The sequence below is a fragment of the Lissotriton helveticus genome, chromosome 5_1, assembly GCF_964261635.1.
Source record: "Lissotriton helveticus chromosome 5_1, aLisHel1.1, whole genome shotgun sequence".
In the NCBI taxonomy this organism is placed as follows: Eukaryota; Metazoa; Chordata; class Amphibia; order Caudata; family Salamandridae; genus Lissotriton; species Lissotriton helveticus.
Genome location: NC_136065.1, coordinates 1069820210 through 1069841363, shown reverse-complemented (window position 1 = coordinate 1069841363; position 21154 = coordinate 1069820210). Strand labels below are relative to the sequence as shown.

Sequence of the window (21154 nt, the reverse complement as noted above, 5' to 3'; positions counted from 1 at the left end):
GTGGATTGTCCGTGATATTGGCATCTGAAAGAGACTATTAGTTATAGATTCCTTACCTTAGAATTACCGTTAGGCGTCATACTGGATCCAGAGAATTTTTCTTCAGCAATACCCCTGCGTGTCGGTAGGTGGCGTCGGTCGACTCAGCGTTCGACGAAATGTTCGCCGAGATGACGTTGCGGTCTAAGTAGACACTGCGACGTCATCCCAGCGACCATGACGCCAACGACGGACGCAGAGTCGACTGACACCACCTACCGACGCACAGGGGTATTGCTGAAGAAAAATTCTCCATATCCAGACTGACTCCTGGCGGTAATTCTAAGGTAAGGAATCTATAACTATTAAATGTCTATAACAGATACATCTTTCCCACAGGTAAGTAACTGATTCTGTTGGATTCTCCCAGGAGATTGGCAGCACACTAGGGAGCACTAGATTTTTTTGACTTTATCCAGGAAGAAGTGTGCACGCTGCTGCATCGTTCCTTAGAGGGAGAGGGCCCTATCCATACCACATTAGGTTTTAGAAAAGAGTTAACTATGTTGTATATTTCTCTGAAAGGGTGTTTAGTCTGCCTGATCTTCTCCGCAAAGTCATTCAATAAAATTGCCTGGTGGTCTTTCTTTTTAAATAGGACAATCTGTGCCATATTATAGACTCGGGTGCAGAGGCAAAGGAGCAGTCAGTAGGTGCACAGACTGTGAGCCATAAAGAAATACTGCATAGCCAGTGTGCCCCTTGATGGTAAAATGGATGTCCTTGATGAAAGATCTGTTAGACGGGGACCTGGAGGGTCGGCCGAGCACAAGGGGAGAGGCCTCCGGTGAGGGCCGTCTCCAGCGATCGTACAGACAAGTAACTTCCCCCCCCACAGATGGACACCACACGAAGATCAGAGTAACACCTTTTATAGGCAGTTCTTGAAGTAAGGAGGTACGATACAAGGAGATCAGGACACGATGATCCTCTCAATTCTAGTCTCTAGTAGGGGAAGGGGGTAGCGGGACAGTCTTGGTACCTACGGGTACTGAGGTGAAACGGCGGTAGCTCACAATCCTCGAGCTCGGTGGTCGGACGGGTCGGACCGCGGCAGCGCCAGCAGGTCCCGAAGAGATCGTAGGTGGCAACGGGCCGCGGCAGCGCCAGCAGGTCCCAACGAGGATGGAAGGTACAACGGGCCGCGGCAGCGCCAGCAGGTCCCACGAGGATGAAGGTTGCAGAAGGCCGCGGCAGCGCCAGCAGGCAGGACGATAGTTCACAAGGCAGGGCTGCGGCAGCGCCAGCAGTCCGTCAAGGATGAGTTCTTCTCGGTGTCTCTCGACTCCAGGATACAACTGCCTTCCTGCTCTGGGGCTGCCTCGGTTATAGGTCTGGCGCCCTTTGATGTCCGGACCCTCGCACTGGGAGGTCGGGAGGTCCGGGATGAGGGAGTCCAGACACCCAGCAGGGGGGTGGAGCCAGCACCCGGGGAGGCTGGGGGCGATCGGCACCTGGCGGGGGAGAGCCATCGACACTTCTTTCTCCCATTAGCCTGCCAAGTGGTCCGTTCACCTCCTGGATGGATGGTGGTGCCGGGATGGCGGGGCCTGGCCGGGCCCAGGGTTGGGGTCGAGCTGAGGCCACGCGGCCGCGTGGTGCAGTGTCCAAGATGGCGGCTGGGCCGGGCAATGGGGCTGACGGGGGCCCGGGCCCGTGGCACAGAGATATCCGGGAGCAGGCGTCCCAGAGGGGACGGGTTGCGGGTTGCTTCTGCGGGTAGCCCCCGGAGAGCCGGTGTCTGGGCCCTGTCGTGCGGGGAGGGAGCGAGCCCTTCGTGGGGCCTGTCCAACATGCGTCCCCCCCAGCTGAAGGCGGGGAGAGTCACCCATCCTCTTGGGGACTCTCCTCGTCGAGGCGGAAAAAGCGGGACAGGCCATCCGCGTTGGCGTGGTCTTGGCCAGGGCGATGCTCCACAGTGAAGTCCATCCCCTGCAGGGAGATGGACCATCGCAATAGTTTGGGGTTCTCCCCCCGCATTTGCATTAGCCATTGCAGGGGCCGATGATCTGTTTGTACCCGGAAGTGGGTTCCGAAGAGGTAAGGCCGGAGCTTCTTGAGGGCCCATACTACTGCGAAGGCCTCTCGCTCAGTGGTGCTCCAGCGCTGTTCTCGGGGCAGGAGGCGTCTGCTGATGAAGGCCACTGGTTGGTCGACTCCCTCGGGGTTCAGTTGGGAGAGGACGGCCCCGATGCCATGGTCTGAGGCATCCGTCTGGACGATGAACTCACGGCTGTAGTCGGGGGCCTGGAGCACAGGAGCGGTGCACATGGCGGCCTTCAGCCTCTCGAAGGCCGCTTGACAGTCGGGAGTCCAGTTGACTGTTTTTGGGTTGGTCTTGGATGTGAGTTCCGTGAGGGGCCCCACAATGCTGCCATAGTCCTTTACGAACCGCCGATAGTATCCGGTGAGCCCCAAGAAGGCTCGGACCTCGGTTTGGGTTACGGGGGGGCGCCAGGACTGGATGGCAGCGATCTTGAGCTGGAGGGGGGCCACCAGACCGCTCCCCACTTGGTTTCCGAGGTAGGTCACGGACCCCTGGCCGATTTGGCACTTGCTGGCCTTGATTGTGAGGCCGGCCCGTTGGAGGGCCTGCAGGACCCCTCGGAGGTGGCGGAGGTGGTCTGACCAGTGGCGGCTATACACCGCGATGTCGTCCAGGTATGCAGCGCTGAACTCTTCGAGGCCCGCCAATACCTGGTTCACAAGTAGTTGAAACGTGGCTGGAGCGTTTTTCATGCCGAATGGCATCACTCTGAAATGGTAGTGTCCATCCGGGGTGGAGAAAGCGGATCGTTCTTGTGCCCTGGGGGTGAGGCCGATCTGCCAGTAGCCCGCCGTCAGGTCGAATATGCTTAGGTAGCGGGCCGCCCCCATGCGGTCAACTAGTTTGTCGGCTCGGGAGATGGGGTGAGCGTCGGTTCGGGTGACAGCGTTCAGACCCCGATAGTCGACGCAGAACCGGAGCTCGGGTGTGGTGCCCGGGGCCGCAGCTTTGGGGACCAGTACAACCGGGCTGGCCCAGGGGCTGTCAGAGGGTTCGATGACTCCGAGTGCGAGCATCTTGGAGACTTCTTCTTGGATGCAGGTGCGTACCCGATCTGGTACCCGGTACGGCCGGTGTCGGATAGGAGGACTGTCGCCAGTGTCCACGTCGTGCAGACACCAGGGGGTGACCCCGGGTGTGAGGGAGAATAGGTTTGCAAATTGCAGCAGGAGGGCCCGTCAGTCTTGGCGCTGCTCCGGGGTCAGAGCCTCGGAGAGTTGGACCCCGTCCACCGAACCATCTTTTTCCCCGGCCCCCAGTAGGTCAGGGAGGGGCTCGGAGTCCTCTTCTGCCCCACTGTCTGTAGCCATCAGCAGGCTGAGCTCCGAGCGCACGAAGTGGGGTTTGAGTCTGTTGGCGTGGAGGACCCGGAGGGGGTTCCGGGGGGATTCCATGTCGATGAGGTAGGTGACGGGGCTCTTACGCTCGATCACCTTGAAGGGCCCCGTCCATTTGTCCTGTAAGGCACAAGGTTCGATGGGGGACATCACCCATACCTGCTGGCCCGGCTCGAATTCGATGGAGGAGGCATGTTGATCGTACCACTTCTTCATGTCCTCCTGACTGGCTTCAAGATTGGCTTTGGCGAGCTCTCTGAATCGCCGGGTCTGATTACGGAGGGTCAGGAGGTACTTGTAGACGTCTGGAGGGGTCTTCAGGGGGGCCATTTCCCACTCTTCTTTAACTAGGCTGAGAGGCCCGCGAACAGGGTGTCCGTACAGGAGTTCGAAAGGGCTGAAGCCGAGGGACTTCTGGGGGACTTCTCGGTAGGCGAAGAGGAGGCACGGTAGTAGCACGTCCCACTGGCGGCGTAGGGGTTCTTCCAGCCCCATGATCATCCCCTTGAGAGTGCGGTTGAATCGCTCGACCAGTCCGTTTCCTTGCGGGTGATAGGGGGTTGTGAATTGGTAGGTGACTCCGCACTGTTGCCATAGGGATTTCATATATTTGGAGATAAAGTTCGTGCCCCTGTCGCTGACGACTTCCCTGGGGAAGCCCACTCGAGAGAAGATCCCCATTAAGGCTCGACCTACTACTGGTGCTGTTACAGTTCGAAGGGGAACCGCCTCAGGATAGCGGGTGGCGTGGTCCACCAGGACCAGGATGAATCGATGCCCTTGTGCTGTTCGGGGGTCCAGGGGCCCCACAATGTCTATTCCCACCCTTTTGAACGGGGTGGTCACAACGGGGAATGGTTGAAGAGGTGCCTTGAGCTTGCGGCCGCTCTTCCCGCTGGCCTGGCAGGTCGGGCAGGACCGGCAGTGGGTGGAGACGTCATTTCTCATTTTCGGCCAGTAAAAGTGAGTCACCAGGCGGTTGTATGTTTTGTCTTGCCCCAAGTGTCCAGCCAGGGGGACATCATGGGCCAAGTTCAGAAGGAAGTCTCTGAAACGGAGGGGCACCACCAGCACTCGACTGGCCCCCAGCTCCGCTATTCTTTGTTCGCTGTACAGTAGGTCATTGTCCCAATAGATCCAGTGGGCCCCTGCGGTGTCTCCTGTGCCCTGGGCGAGTGCTTGCTGTCGCAGTCCCTCGAGGGAGGGACATGTCTTTTGCTCTTGCCGGAATTGTTCTTGGGTGGGCCCCCCTTCCTGACGCCACTGAGCCAGGTCCGGGAGGTCTTGGGGCTGAGCGGGCTCTTCGTGGGTTTGTTCCGGGGTGTCCGCAGGGATGGAGTCTCCCTCTGAAGCGATCGGGGGAGGAGGTGCTGGCCATTCGGGTTCTTCAGATCTAGGGATGGTGTCGGCGGCCATGGACCGGGTTGTTACGCACGCCCAGCCCGGGAGGCCTAACATCCCCAGGTGCTCTCTTCTTTCAACGGCTGCCCACGGGGAACTCTCGAGATCGTTCCCCAGGAGGCAGTCCACGGGGGCATCGTCGCGGACAGTCACTTTTAACATACCGGAGACTCCTCCCCATTCGAGGGGGACGGAGGCCATCCGACACAGGCTCTCCGAATTGTCGGCCGATCGGACGGGGCAAAGAACGTTTGGCAGGATTTGTTCTGGGGTCACCAGGTGACAACGGACGGCCGTCACACTGGCCCCTGTGTCACGCAGGGCTTCGGCCTTACGCCCATTTATGTTCACCCACTGGCTGTATTTCCTGGTGTTGGCTGGTAGGGGAGCCCGCGGGATCAGGTCTCTTCCCCCTAGGCAGGCCAGCGTCATGGCGGCAGGTTCCCACTCCGGCTGCTCCTGCTCATACTCTTCAGGCTCTTCGGAGACTTTCTCTTCTCCTAGGGCGGCGGCAGCCACCTGGCGGGGTCCGGGGGTCTGGTTCTTTGGGCAGGTCGGGTCACTGGCATAGTGGCCGACTCGCTGGCATCGATGACACGTAACGTTGGCTCGGAACCCCGGGCGCATCGGGGGGTTGCCCCGGCCGGCTGGGGGCGGGGTGTTGTTGACGGGAGCGGCCGGGACGGCGTCTCTGCCCCGGCCCTGTCGTCCTCCTCCACCTCGGGGACGATGATGACCTTGGTTGGTTCTGTTCTGCTCGTTTGGCCCACTCCGGGTCACTCGGGTGCTCTCCCATCGGTCAGCCTCGGCGGCGAGCTGCCGTGGGTCAGTCAATTTACTGTCGAGGAGGTGCTGCCTGAGCTCGACGAAGCAGTTGTTGGAGAGGTGCTCCCACACAATGAGGTTGAAGAGCTGTTCGTAGGTTGTTACGTTGCTACCCTTGATCCATCCCTCGAAGGCTCGGCTGAAATAGTTTACATGTTCTATCCAGGTTGTACCCGGGATCCGGGTGCAGTTGCGGAACCTCTGGCGGTACATCTCGGGCGTCAGCCCATATCGACTCAGGAGGGCGGCCTTCATGTGGTCATAGGACGTCATTTGATGGTCCGGAAGCTGCAGCAGGGCATCCCGGCCTTCATTGACGAATCTCCCCCATAGACCGGCTCCCCAGTCACTTCGAGCGATCCGGTGGGCAGTCATGGCGATCTCGTAGGCCTTGAACCACTGCTGTATGTCGTCGTTCCGATAGTATTCACGGACCACATCCTTGGGGATGTGGACCTTCTGTTCGGTAGTACCTGGGGGGCGCGGTTGCTCGGGCACCCCTAGGTCTTTGTTCTGTTTGCGCATTTCTATCTCCGCTAGCTTGCACTCGTGTTCGTATGCCAGTTTTTTTTCTTCGAGTTCACTCTGTCTCTGCTTTTCCTCTCGCTCTTCTTGGAGCCGTAAGTGTTCTAAGTTCATCTTTTGTTCTGCCAGTTTCAATTCTCCATCTAATTTGAGCCGTGCCAGCTCTAACTCGTGTAGTCTATTTTTCTCTCGTTCTCGGATCTCTTCCCGGGAGAGATCCGTTATCCTTTCTTCCGTCAGAGTGGTGTTTGTTTCCGGGGCTTCGGGGTCCCGGGGTCCGGCGATATTTGTCTCTGCCCAGGATTCTAGGGCGTGTTTGAAGTCCTCTTTCGTGCTCAGACCGGTGGTGGCAATGCCTAGTTCTATGCAAAATTGTTTTAGCTCTCGGTGGTTGTACTCTTCCAGTTTTTCCATCTGGAATTTCTCTGCAGATCCGCTCTCTCTGGTCGTCATTGTGGATTAGTCGTAGGGTGAGTTACTCTCTGTACGGTTTACGCGTTGGTTCGGATCGCGCCGCTGGCCACCAATGTTAGACGGGGACCTGGAGGGTCGGCCGAGCACAAGGGGAGAGGCCTCCGGTGAGGGCCGTCTCCAGCGATCGTACAGACAAGTAACTTCCCCCCCCCACAGATGGACACCACACGAAGATCAGAGTAACACCTTTTATAGGCAGTTCTTGAAGTAAGGTAGTACGATACAAGGAGATCAGGACACGATGATCCTCTCAATTCTAGTCTCCAGTAGGGGACGGGGGTAGCGGGACAGTCTTGGTACCTACGGGTACTGAGGTGAAACGGCGGTAGCTCACAATCCTCGAGCTCGGTGGTCGGACGGGTCGGACCGCGGCAGCGCCAGCAGGTCCCGAAGAGATCGTAGGTGGCAACGGGCCGCGGCAGCGCCAGCAGGTCCCAACGAGGATGGAAGGTACAACGGGGCGCGGCAGCGCCAGCAGGTCCCACGAGGATGAAGGTTGCAGAAGGCCGCGGCAGCGCCAGCAGGCAGGACGATAGTTCACAAGGCAGGGCTGCGGCAGCGCCAGCAGTCCGTCAAGGATGAGTTCTTCTCGGTGTCTCTTGACTCCAGGATACAACTGCCTTCCTGCTCTGGGGCTGCCTCGGTTATAGGTCTGGCGCCCTTTGATGTCCGGACCCTCGCACTGGGAGGTCGGGAGGTCCAGGATGAGGGAGTCCAGACACCCAGCAGGGGGGTGGAGCCAGCACCCGGGGAGGCTGGGGGCGATCGGCACCTGGCGGGGGAGAGCCATCGACACTTCTTTCTCCCATTAGCCTGCCAAGTGGTCCGTTCACCTCCTGGATGGATGGTGGTGCCGGGATGGCGGGGCCTGGCCGGGCCCAGGGTTGGGGTCGAGCTGAGGCCACGCGGCCGCGTGGTGCAGTGTCCAAGATGGCGGCTGGGCCGGGCAATGGGGCTGACGGGGGCCCGGGCCCGTGGCACAGAGATATCCGGGAGCAGGCGTCCCGGAGGGGACGGGTTGCGGGTTGCTTCTGCGGGTAGCCCCCGGAGAGCCGGTGTCTGGGCCCTGTCGTGTGGGGAGGGAGCGAGCCCTTCGTGGGGCCTGTCCAACAAGATCCGTGCCCCCTTTCAAAAGCAGGCCACATTGCTGCCTTCTCTGAGAAAGACAGAGTGGCTGCTTCAAACAGCCAATCTGCCTTTCACTAACGCGCTGCCAACTGGGCAGACTTGAGTTGGCAGCGGTGCTGGAGGCAGCACATTAACTGTTACAGGGCACACTGAGCAGATCTGACCCCACAGCACCTGTTTATAGGTGGACCATGATGCAGACCAAAGCAGAGCATCCTATACATAATATGGCCCCTGTTCTTTCAATTGCATGTTTTGTTCTTTTAACATAACTACACATTCTACATTTTAAATATTTGTTTAATATTGAAACATGCTTTCATTCGACATTTAACATCTTAACATAAGAATAGATAAAATGAAGTGTAAAGAAACTAAAATGAAGAGAAGTCTAGTGGAAAATATAGGTTGTGTAGTGGATTTTGAGGGCCCTGAAAGAAGCTTCACATCTCTAGGAACACACTCAAGAGTGCGTGTTTTGCCAGTGCTGAGAGTAAATAGCATACATCAGGTGCATGAATTGAGTCTGGACGGTGGTATGACAGACACTGGCATGTCTAAACCACACATGCCTCTTCAATGCTGTCCGTAAAATGAATGTGTTTTAACAAAGCATTTCTTTACCAGCAAGGCTTTACCACGCAATTTCATGGTAAAGGGATATGTGTGGTAAAGATCTCACCCCAGCCCCTCCATCCCCAGCATAAAAACAGCTCTGACTCCCCCCGCCCTAAAAACAGGCCCGCCCCCTCACTGAGCTCTAAAAACATTCCCAACCCTCCATCACGCCCTAAAAACAACCCCTGAACCCTAAAAACAACCCCATCCCTACAAACAAACCCGACCCCCCCCACACCCCAAGCCCTAAAATCAACCTTGGCCCCCGGCCCTAAAACATCCTGACCCATGCTTGCCTTAGCCATGCATACGCATGGATAAGGCAAGCATGGTTCCGCTTGTGGCTGTTTCCCGGTCCGAACAGTACTGCCCGGTATGCTCCGGGGCATGGAGAACCTTACTTGGTGGTGTTACAGAAGTCACAAGTTACCAGCACGGGCTGCACAAGTTGATGGATATATGCTTAATTATTATTTATTTAAAACATTTATATAGCGCATCTGTCACCTGGCAGGTATCCTGGCGCTGAGAGATTACTCCTGAGATGAGAAATGAACGGGGATGCTAGGACGAATACCGGTGAGGGAGTTTTAGGGGAAGAGCCAGGTTTTAATCCGCTTTCTAAAAGGGAGGAGTTGTGGGACTTGGCGGATGTCGGCCGGCAGACTGTTCCAGAGCTTAGTGGCAGCCACTCTGAAGGATCTTCCCCCCATCCTTACCTTATTGAATCTGGGTACCACAACAAGGCAGGCTGAGGCGGATCGGAGCGCTCTGGTGGGGGTGTACCAGGAGAACATTTTTTGTAGGGATCTAGGGCCAGTTCCGTGTAGCGCTTTAAAAACAAGACAAAGTGCTTTAAAGCTATTCGCTGCTTTAGTGGGAGCCAGTGTTACTCGGCTAAGGCTGCTGTAGCCGAGGATCTTCTGGTCCATCCAAGAGCAAGTTTGGCTGCGGCCGACTGGACTCTTTGGAGTCTGTCCAGTAGAACGGCTGGGGACTCTAGCATAAGTGCATTGCAGTAGTCAAGGCGACTAAGAATAGTACACCTGACTATTAATGCTCGTGCCTGTGAGGGAAGTAGAGGCATAATTTTGCGTAGAGAACGCAGTAGGGCCGAGCAGGTAGAAACTGTTTTGATTACTTGCGTTTCCATGCTGAGTTTGTCGTTTAGCATGACGCCCAAATTCCGGACACTAGTCACCGGCTGTGGTTTTTCTGAGGTTTCCGGGGGCCAGAATTCCGTGGGAAATAGACGAGGAATCCGGCTCCCGGCACAGAACAGTACCTCGGTCTTTGATGAGTTGAATTGCAAAGAATTTTTGTGCAGCCAGCTGGCTGTGTCTCTCAGGCAGTCGTGGAACGATTCCATGGGGATTGAGTCTTCCCCCTCCCAGGAAAGGATAAGCTGGGTATCGTCCGCGTAATTTACAGTTCTTAGACTGTGGGATTTAATCAAAATAACTAATGGTTTCAAATAAAAATTAAAAAGGATCGGGCTGATGGACGAGCCCTGGGGCACCCCGTGAGGTACCGGGGAAACCGTGACACTTGCCTTAGAACCAGGGAAGCAGTATCTTACACTAGCAGAGCTTTGTTTTAGTCTGCTACAATGGCAACTTTTGTACAGACCATTTCGTAATGGCAGCGTGTCCACACAATTATTTCTGGTGAGGTCATAAACCCATAACTGATCCTAATTAGATAAGGTTTTATCTTCACTAGATCATGCATTTTTAAATTACAGTCAAACAGAAAATTGAGCTGGTGGACACAGGTGATTGTGAGCTGAGCTCAGTATTAATTACATTTATGACTACCCTTGAACATATTTTAGGCAGTCCTTAAAAGCATTTATAAGCAGTTTTGTTTTGTCTAGATTAAGCTTCAGCTAACTCCACGCCACTGCACTCTACACCACTCTACTCTGCACCACTGCACTGTATGCCACTCTACTGCACACCACTCAGTGCCACTGCTCTCTATGCCACTGTACACCACTCTATTCTATGCCACTGGACTTTATGCTGCACCACTCTGCTCCATGCTACTACGCTCTACTCCACTGCATTCTATGCCACTCTACTCTGCAGCACTCCACTCTGTGACACTGCACTCTACACCTGCAACACTCCAAGCTCTTCTACTCTGCACCACTCCACACCACTGCAACATACAACACTCCACTGCACTCTACACTACTGCACTCTACTCTGGGCCACTACACGCCTCTGCAACCTACACCACTCCACTATACACCATTGCATTCTACTATACGCAACTGTATTCTACACCAATCTACTCTCCACCACTCTATGCAACTGAACTTTATGCCACTTTACAGTGCATCACTGTACTCTGCAATACTCTACACCACTCTACTGTGCACCACTCTACGTTGCTGCACTCCTCTCTAAGCCACTTAGCTCTATTCACTCTGCTCTGCACCGCTCCGCTGTGTGCCACTGAACACTACTCTGCACCACTCCATTCAGCTCCGCTCTACACCATTGCTCTCTAAGCCACTGTACACTATGCCACTACACTACACTCTAAGCCACTCCACTCTATGCCATTCTACTCTGCACCACTCTATGCCTCTGCATGTGACCCTACACCGCTCCAAGCAGCTCTACTCTACACAATTGCACTCTACACTATTGCACTCCATTCTACCCCACTCATCACCACTCCCTTCTACTCTGCACCACTCTACTGTACGCCACAGCAATATACACCACTCTACTCCACACCGCTCCATGCCACTGCACTCTACTCTGCACTATGCCACTGCATTCTATGCCACTACAAATCCCTCTACTCTGCGCTACTGCACCCAATGCGACTGCGCCCTACAACACTGTACTCTACTCCCCTGCATGCCACTGAATTCTACTCTGCACCACTCCACGCCATTGCACTCTATTCAACTGAACTCTACTCTGCAGCACTGTACTCTATGCCACTCTACTGCACTTTATTCCACTCTGTGCTACTGCACTCTACACTACTGTTCAACACTGTACTCTTCACACCACTGTATTCTAGTCTGCAACACTACACTCTATGCCACTCTACTCTGCCCGCTCCACTGAACTCTACCTGGCACCACTCTACTCTATGCCACCGCACTCTACTCTACACCACTGTACTCTATACCAGTCTACACCACTTTATTCTATGCCACTGCACTCTACGCTACTCTACACCACTCTACTCTGCACCACTCCACTCTCCACCACTTCACTGTACTTCGCAGCACAGCTCTCCACTCTGTCCCTTCACTCTACACCACACCACTCTGCATCATGCCACTGCACTCTACTCCACTCCAGTGTACCCCACTCCACTCTACATAGTGTCACTTTCTGCCACTCTGCCCCCTCCACACAGCGCAACTCTGCTATGTCTCTTTACTCTACTCTATACCACTCCACTCTATGTTGCTCTACACCACTGTCCGCCATGCCACTATGCCCACTCCGCTCCACTACACTCTACACCACTCCAGCCCACACTACGTCACTCTATGCTATGCTTCTCCACTCTACGCGACTCCACTGTACATCACTCTGTGCCACACTATTCTACGCCACTCTACTCTATGCTGCTGTACAACATGGTTAAAAAACATTAACAAAGCCAATACATCTCTCTCGTAGGCGAAACCTTTTGGCTTTCCCAATGCTTGTTTAACAAGGGAATTGCTGTTTCCAAAGTCTTCTCACCTTACAGTCAGTGAAAGAAAAGTAAAGTGAATTATTTGACAATCTTGCTGGGGTACAGGAAGTGTGAAAGGAAAGGCTATACGATGTCATTTTTTTGTAACACAACAAAATGAAAATTACTGTGAAGGAACTGTACACATTAAGCTGTTGGTTAAGCAAAAGTTGAACACTTTTTTTTGTAATTCTGAAGTGTGATGGAAACAAATATTTGAATAGGATCAAAACAAATCAAGACACTTTACTTTGTGATACAAATGATAACTAATCACTGAAACTCGATTTTCACACATTAAAATGTGTATGCAATATAGTTATAACAGTAAAACTGTATGTCTGTGCAAATTTAGTGGCCATTTGAATTGAAAATGTGCTGTCTGTAAATGATAGTGCACTACCGATTTATCCTTTAGTTACATTAAAAACAATTGCTCGCTTCGTCCATTACGGATAGGTGGCTTGCGAAAGTTTGTCCTACTAAAAATTGGATCGTGGTTATAAAAGGTTTGGAAAGCACTGTTCTAGGGGCAGCTAAACCTGTCTCAAAGCCCAGACTTTAAAATACATTCAAAGGTAACAATCTGACACAGGTGAGAGTAATCTAAAGGAAGTGACTCAAAGAGCATTTGGAGATCCTGTGTGTTTGTAATAATGTGTATAATAACTTCCGTGCTATTTCAGGAAATATGATCACAATTGACCATATAAACACATATAACCAGCAAATTCTGAATATTATATTAAGGATAACTGTTTTCTGTTTCTCCCTTTTAAGGGCTCATTCGAGCTATGGTATTGAAATGATCTGCAAGTACCAGGACGAGAGCTTATCTGCTTGACAAATACTTGCCGAAAAGATCGACTGTTGTGGCAGAATTTGGAACACCTCTGGCAGGTGATGAGCTCAGGGCTGGTCAACGCATCGTTGAGGGACTGCGAAAAGCTGCCAATAAACTGTAGAAAAGGGATGTGGACAAGAGACACCGAAGGCCTCTGCTTGTCTCTCTGTTACACATTCTATAAATGTATTATTAAAAAGCACTTCAAGGATTGTGACTGTTTTGCGCTGTGCACCATGCCGAGAATTCGCTTCTGATTCTGGCGCCAAAAGCCAAGCTCACTGCCGGAGTATTGGGACGTTCAAGAACCCGGACGTAAAAGGAACAATTCACTACTTGGGTTAATAAGAATGAAATGAATGTGTTCGTGCAGTATAAATTATTTATCTCTTCCTCCATTTTTATGCTCTTGTTCTTTCTCTATTTGCATATCTATATCTAGTCACAATTCGCGTGTTTCTGGCTTTCACGTATCTCCTTTTGCTCATGTATAAAATGGCCGACTGCATAGGGCCACACTACCTGCCGCATAATGAATATTTATCTCTGCATTATTACAAGAAATGCATGGAGACCCACACTGCGTCCATGGGCGTATGCGTAATAAATAGCTCACGCAGCACAGCCTGCGCATATTGGATATGTATTTTTTAATTATATTTTAACCAACATTCCTTTGATTTCTAGCCCATTTTGAGAATCTGTAGGGTCGGTCACATTTGGTAGAAGATAGCTGCATAGCAATCGACAGCAATACTCTCCACTGAAAAAAAGATTTCCTAGGTCACTCTTTCTCAAGGTCGCACACAACAGCACGGATGAGGACGTTGTTTCAAATTATTCCAAGTTTAACCACCGGGATAACGATTGATGGTTCAGAAAGTGAACAGGATTGTTTTACAGTGAATAGAAAGGAGACCTGAGTTATTGTTATAATTGTGAGCCCTTCAAATGTCGAGCTGTTTCAGAAAAGTCATCTGATTAATTCGCTACTATGCAATGTTTTTCAAGAAGCTGAAACGTAATTGATTTGAAGCAATCAGGACTATCACACTATGCAAAAGCAGGTTTTAGTTGCATGGCTGTCCCCAGAATCGTTTTAAAATGAATTTTATATAAGAATTCCTTAACGATTCCTTACAAAATATAATGTGACGACGTAAATAGTGAAAACGAGACCATCGTTCTATGAAAAAAAGTAAACAAGGTGACTATTAGTACAATGCCCATGTAATGTCTACAAACAAAAGCAGTTCACTTAGTGTTCAAAGTTATTAGGCTGACATATGTATAGGAAATCTCTACTAGAAATAATATCAGGTATTTGCTGTGATTTGTATTACTTTGGCACACACTCAATAAAAATAATGTGTGTTTGTCTCTTGCAGAAGCTTTGGTCAATTTCCGCACATCTGACCTTTTATTTACACTTTAACGTGTGTTTTTCTTTAGTTGCCAAAGCCATCGGTAATATGCTGATATAACCTTGGACCACCTCGTCCCAGCATTTTAGCACGACAAGTTAATGATATGATGTTGTTTGTATGTGATGCGTCCTTATATGTTTCCAGTTTTTGTATTCAGTGTGTAACATGTGGATTATAAATATTCTGAGGGGTATTATTTACAATATTTTGACAGATGCAATGGATCTTTGTATATTCTACCCTATAATTCTCTCTCTCTTCTTTTACTAACCACTATAGCCCAGAACCCCGATGAGATGGTGCTTTGGAACCGTAGCTGTGCATACCGGAATTCTCAGACTCTAAGGGGCAGCTGCCCACACCCCTTTAGTTCCAAGTTGTTCTCTTATGTACTGTGGACTGGGTCCGAGAAGGTTTTGAAATGTATAGTGAAAGAGTGCTCAGGACTCCGCATCCTTTTCTAGTCTCACTTGTCAGAAGTAAGCCAGGAATCAAAATATGCTTACATTGTAACCCCAGGGTTCGGGCAGCTGAACACCCTGCCATCACATACCCAGTTTATCGATTTTGGCAATTGCCACCTGATTAGATTCCATACTCCCAATGTATAGATTGAAAACTCAATAGCTGCAGATGTGGGCCAATGTTAAAGACACCATCCCACGGCAAAATTACACTCGGACCTGAATTTTTAATTGGCTGTGTTGGGGGTGGGACAGAGGGACCACAGAACACGCCTGTTAAGTTCTAGGGTGGTGCTTATTGCCTCTTTGTTTTATTTTTCTTCTGTGGGGGCACTTTAGACAGGGACTTGGCAAAATGATAACCAAAGGCAAAAGATATCTCAAATGTCTTTGTAACAGGGAAAATGTCCAAGAAAACACAGAGTGGTCCACTGTCTCTCCTGGTCTTCTTTTCAGGCTTCCGGTTTCACTCTGCCTCTTCCACGGGTCAGGATATTGTCGGTCAGCGAGAGGAAAGAAAAACAAACAAGCCAGGGATTACCATTAAGTCATGGGTCTCTCCCCTTTCTCTGTGCTATCGTCACCAGAACAAGCAAAACGGGCAGTGAGGGAAGGACGTGAGGGGAAACCGGCGTGGTGCAGACAAAAAAAAGGTGACACGTCACCTAGTTCCCCGTGTCGCCCCACCACCCCCACCAGAACGACCCTCCTAATGGTACTCGCCTTGGACCACGGTCCGTGTCCAGGACCATGGTATAGGGACCCGGGGCGCCCTCTCCTCCATGAGCGGCCGGGCTTGGTCGCGATATATACTTCTCTTTCCTGGGTCTCTGCCTTCTCTCCGTCGTCCTCGTCTTTGTCTCTGTCCTCTGGACCGTCCCCCTTACTCCTCGGTCCTCTCCTCGCCTTCTCTGTGTCAGCTCTCGACGACTCGGGTTCCGTCGCGGCGTTTTCTCTCGTACTCCGCTGATGGCGTCAGGCGGTCTTCCAGGTTTTCCCTTGCTGACACTAGACCGCGCACTTCATCCAGTCTGTGCAGTGAGTCGGCACTCTCCACTGTGCAGTTCCGGTGTGCTCCATACGTCTCCTCCTCACGTATCTCCCCCCACAGGAATGGATGTTGGGGCCATTCGGGGAAGGGGTGTTGTGACAGATATACAGCACTTGCTTGCTTTGCCCCCGGCATGTGTATGGTGTGGAATGAGTAAGGTTGGAGGGCTAAGAACCAGTGAAGGATACGGGGATTGGTATCTTTGTTGTTAGCCAACCAGGTGAGAGGGGCATGATCAGTGAGAACAAGAAACGTGCGTCCCAGCAAGTAATACTGTAGGGCTTCTATGGCCCACTCCTTGGCCAGACACTCTTTTTCGATGGTGGAATAGCATGTCTCCCTTGCAAAGAGTTTTCTACTGATGGAGAGGAGTGGTTTGAGGTCATTGTTCATATCAGGCTGGTATAAGACAGCACCCATACCCACCCCTGAAGCATCAGTCTGTAGGACAAATGTTTTGTGGAAATCAGGGCAGTGTAACAAAGGAGCAGTGCAGATGGTGCTTTTCAAGGCACAGAAACTTTTTTCGTGGTCAGGGATCCAGGTGGGTATGCGGGAGGAGTATTTCTTTGTTAGGAGATCCGTAAGGGGGCTTGCCAGGGAGGGGAAGTTCGTGAGGAACCTCCTATAGTACCCGATGAAACCCAAAAAGGAACGGATCTCTTGTTTGGTTTTGGGGACGGGGATCGCCTTAATCACCGCAACTTTGTCAATCTGGGGTTTTATAAGCCCATCCAGTATGGTACCCTAGATATTGGATGGTGTTTGTGCCTAGTATTGATACCTTCTGATTTACAGTGAGACCCGCAGTTTGAATGGTGGTGAAAACAGAGCTGAGGTGCTGTAAATGGTCTTTCCAAGTCGGACTAAATACGACAATGTCGTCGAGGTACGCAGCGGCGAACTCCCTGGGGTCTTCAGGATTTTGTCCATTAAGTGTTGAAGGGTGGCAGGTGCCCCGTGTAAGCCAAAGGGAAGCACCTTAAAGTGATAGAGGCCGGAGGGGGGTGAGAAGGCGTTCTTTTCTCTGGCGTGAGGTGTTAGGTGAATCTGCCAATAACACTTGGTTAAGTCAAGGGTTGACATATACCGGGCCTTCCCTAGCCGTTCGATTAGTTCATCTATGCAGGGCATGGGATAGGTGTCGAATTTTGTTATCGCATTTACTTGTCTGAAATCTATACAAAAGCGTATGCTGCCATCAGGTTTTGACACGATGACCACTGGGGAACACCAGTTGCTCTGAGACGGTTCTATAATGTGAGCCTGTATCACGGCCGTCACTTTGTTCTCCACTGCCTCCCTCCAGGCTGCTGGAATTCGATAAGGTTTCTGTTTTACTACTTTCTTTTCTAGTGACACTATGTAATGTTGCACTAGTGTGGTCAATCTGGGAATGGAGGAAAAGAGCCCTGGGAAGGAGTTTAATAAACTCTTCAATTGAGCTTTTTGTGTGGGTGACAGGATATCTCCAGTGGGTACTGTCTCTGCTCTGGCTTCCAGAGTGGTTAATTGGGGGATGTCCATGGGTTTATCGGTACTCACTAGGTGTACAGGTATTCCTGATATACCTGCCTTATGGGGTTCCTACCATTTCTTTAAGAGATTGACATGCTAGATCTGCTTGCCCCCAGCTCGCAGGGGCAAAAGAGCACTATATGTGACTGGGGTGACTTTCTTTTCGATGACGAAGGGTCCCTGCCACTGGGTCAGCTATTTGTTCTCGGTGGAGGGCAATAAAAGCAACACATTATCCCCAGGACTGAACTCCCTCAAACTGCTATTCCTGTTGTAGTATGTCTTTTGTTTTTGTTGAGCTTCCTCCATATGTGTATGTAGCAATCCCCTTAACTGGGTTAACGTGTTCTTAAGATCAGCGGCATACTTTAGCAATGGTTTTCTCTCCTCGTCTTCCCCCTCCCACTGTTCCGCAGCCATATCAAGCAAAGACCAGGGTTTTCGTCTGAAAAGCAATTCAAAGGGCGAAAAGCCGATGGATCTTTGTTTGTGTGTCCTTATAGGGAAGAGAACCAAGGGTAGTTTGTGGTCCCAGTCCCTCCCTGATTCGGGGATGACTTTGCGGAGCATGGTTTTAATGGTTTTGTTGTACCTCTCCACCAAGCCATTTGTTTGGGAGTTGTATACTGATGTGCGGATTCTATCGACTCCCAGTACCGTACATATCTGTGCCATAAGGTGTGAGGGCAGCTCTGAAGGCGAAGGCTGCCGGTGGTGTGTGATCCGTGTCTCTTAAAATTAAATAATCTTTTGATTGTGATTTTTGCTCTTCTCTTATTCATGTGGGGCATCTTAATTCAGTGAGGGGCTTTTTGGTCAAATTACCTGACGTCGTTTTTTAATACATTTTTAGATACCTAATTTTTGGGTCTCGCTGGCAATGCATCCGTAAGGATGCATTAGTCCAGCTGGAGACCAATAGCGATCACTCTGGGGGGAAGGACGGACAAGAGGGTGCACGAGCTTTTGTAGCTGGATTCGTGTGCGCGAACGCGCACGTCGCGTCCCGTGCCGTACACATGCACATGCGCGCGCAGACACTCGCTCACACACACACCCCCTCCCCCACAGTCACACACACGCACTCCAAGACACATACACACACACACGCACGCACACACACATACACAGGCCGCCCGCCCCCCCCCCCGCGCGCGCGCGCACACACATGCTTCCCCCTCCCCCCGCCTGCCCGCAGCTCCCCACTCACCGGCTTCCTCTCCTCAGCTGCAAGGCCCGGCAGCAGGACTCTTCTTCCCTGCTTCGGCACCGGGGCGCAGGGTAGGCTCCTGCCTGCTCCGGTGCTCCCAACACGGCTCCAATCGCGGCTCTTCCGTGGGAGGCGGGGTAGGCTCCCGCCCTCCTACTTCCTGTTTCCTGTTGTCGCGCCAGCCTGCCTGACTTCCTGGTCGCAGGCCGGCAGAGTGACGGCGGTGATTTGCGGTATTTATTTATTTAGTTATTTATGCATTTTTATATAGCGCGGACTTTACCCGAAGGCAGTATTTATTTATTCATGTATTTATGCATTTTTATGTAGCGCGGACTTTACCCGAAGGCGGTATTTATTTATTCATATATTTATGCATTTTTATATAGCGCGGACTTTACCCGAAGGCGGTATTTATTTATTCATGTATTTATGCATTTTTATATAGCGCGGACTTTACCCGAAGGCGTCGGAGGCTTCACAACAGGAACAGAAATGAAACATAATGAGAAACATTACAAAAGAACAGGTTGCAAAAACATACGTTACTTACATAAGGTAATAGTGACAATTGTGAGCAACCAAAATACATGAGGTAGTCAAAAGTGCACAAGAGGAAATGAAAGTGACAAGTGTGCAGTTATAAGAGAAAACAGAGTGTGATTAGAGGTATAGTCCTGCAATAAGTGCTAGACACTCAGGCTCAGGAACAAGCGTTACATGGGCAAGGTGGCACTTGTGCAAGTATCAAAGGTAAAGACATGTGAGAGGTAGCAGCCGTGTGTTGCAAGGGCAGAGTGGTGTGTGCATGTTACAAAAGGGCACCGAACACCAGTACATGGAAAATACTGCAAAAAGGCAGACCCTCCAATCACAGGCATACACTGGGAAGGCACTTCCATGGTCATGGAAAGTAGAAATTATCAGTAGTGGGAAGTCTTCCTCACAATAGCAAGAGGACGTGAATTACTTTTGGAGGTGTCTCTGGAGGAGGAGAACGTTGAGGTCCCTTTTGAAGAACAGGTTATGCATGGAAATGTACACACCTCGGGGTGCACAATGCTTGTCTCAGGAAGTTCCCGGTGTCTCTGGAGAGCTCCCGTGCCCTGCAGTGTTGACTGGCAGCTGTAACCTCTGACGAGGGTTCAGCTTTTCTTTCGATGCTGCCGGTTGGTTTGTGTTCCTGGATGTCTGGCCGGTTTTATTGGTTTCCAATAGGTTTACTGCTTTCAAGTCGCGCCATACCACCTCGCCTTTCCATACAATAACTGATAATTGTTTTATACAACTTTGTGATTTTTATACATTTGTTACCGCATAATTTGGCCTCTTTTTTTTATTTTTATTTTTTATACCCAACGCTGCCGCATACTATAGCCCAAGCTCTCTCTCTCTCCTCCCCTCCCTTCCCTCTCTCCCCTCTCTCTCGCTCTCTCCTCCCCTCCCTTCCCTCTCTCTCTCTCTCCTCCTCTCCCCCCAGCCCGGAATACAGTACCACTGTGATCACAAAATTCTTAAGCACCCTGCAACACTGGGGATTTACAGGAATCCAAACACCAGCGTAAAGTACTTGAACAACAATGACGTCTGTCTTATAAATGTCACAAGAAAATGTTAATATTTCACTTCTGTTCTTGGATTTTCGTGAAAATACAACACATATTGCATTACAAATGCTATAGGTGTCACATTTGGGAAAGTTAAAACTATTGGCATTGTAAATGACAAAGCTATTACTTTAGCTATTACTATAGCTATTATCACAACCAACACATAAATAAAAAAAATGTAATTCACAATACCAATGGCTCAAACTTTCCGAATGCGAGACCTATTGCATTGCAAATGCTTGTTTTTAATAGTCTCTGCACTTACTTGAGCAGAGCGGGACCGGGCTTATGCGCCTCTTTCTCCTGCTTTACCGACTTGGGGGCCCGTCCGTGCGAGTCTAGTCTCCCAGGACCCGGGGACACAAAAGCGACGCTGGCACGAGCGCGCCTGAGGCGCGCCAGAGGCGCGCCAAAGGCAAGCCCGTCTGCGCCCGTCCGCGCCAAGGACGCGCTCAGCGCCAGTTATGCTGTCCCTTTGGGGATGGGGCGGGAGCCAGCGGCTTGATATGACCGCAGATGTTACACCAGCGAAGAACTGACCAGCATTGGTGAGCAGGGTATCGACCGGGGGGCCTTATTGCTGTCTAACACGGCTTTTCCAGTGTCAGACCTTTTGAGGAGCGACACTATAGTTGGTGGGCTTTTAAATGTGAGATCTCTACCTCAACATAGTGTCGAGATACAATTGACGCTGGAGGCCCATGAGCTGGACTTTCTGTGTATGACGGAAACATGGATTGTGCCCAAGTGTGAAGTCGACGCTGGAAATGCCTGCCCGCCAGGGTTTAAAATCCGGCATAGGCCTAAGTCTAATGGAAGGGGGGGTGGGGTGGGTGTAATCTTTAGAGATACACTGGATCTGCATGTCCTTGAGATTGATGCGTGTAATGGCTGTCAATTTTTTGGATTTACGATCAAG

The 21154-nt window shown here is 51.2% G+C and overlaps 1 protein-coding gene across 7 annotated transcripts in view; it reads left to right on the top strand.

Annotated features, from left to right (window-relative positions):
* Positions 1-14331, top strand: part of BTRC (beta-transducin repeat containing E3 ubiquitin protein ligase) — a 1125814-nt gene extending 1111483 nt beyond the window's left edge. For all 7 annotated transcript variants that reach the window (XM_078643631.1, XM_078643626.1, XM_078643630.1 and 4 more), the window contains one exon: positions 12892-14331. The gene's annotated coding sequence lies outside the window, so the exon portion shown is untranslated. The remainder of the gene's footprint in view (positions 1-12891) is intronic.
* The last annotated feature ends 6823 nt before the right edge of the window (positions 14332-21154 follow it).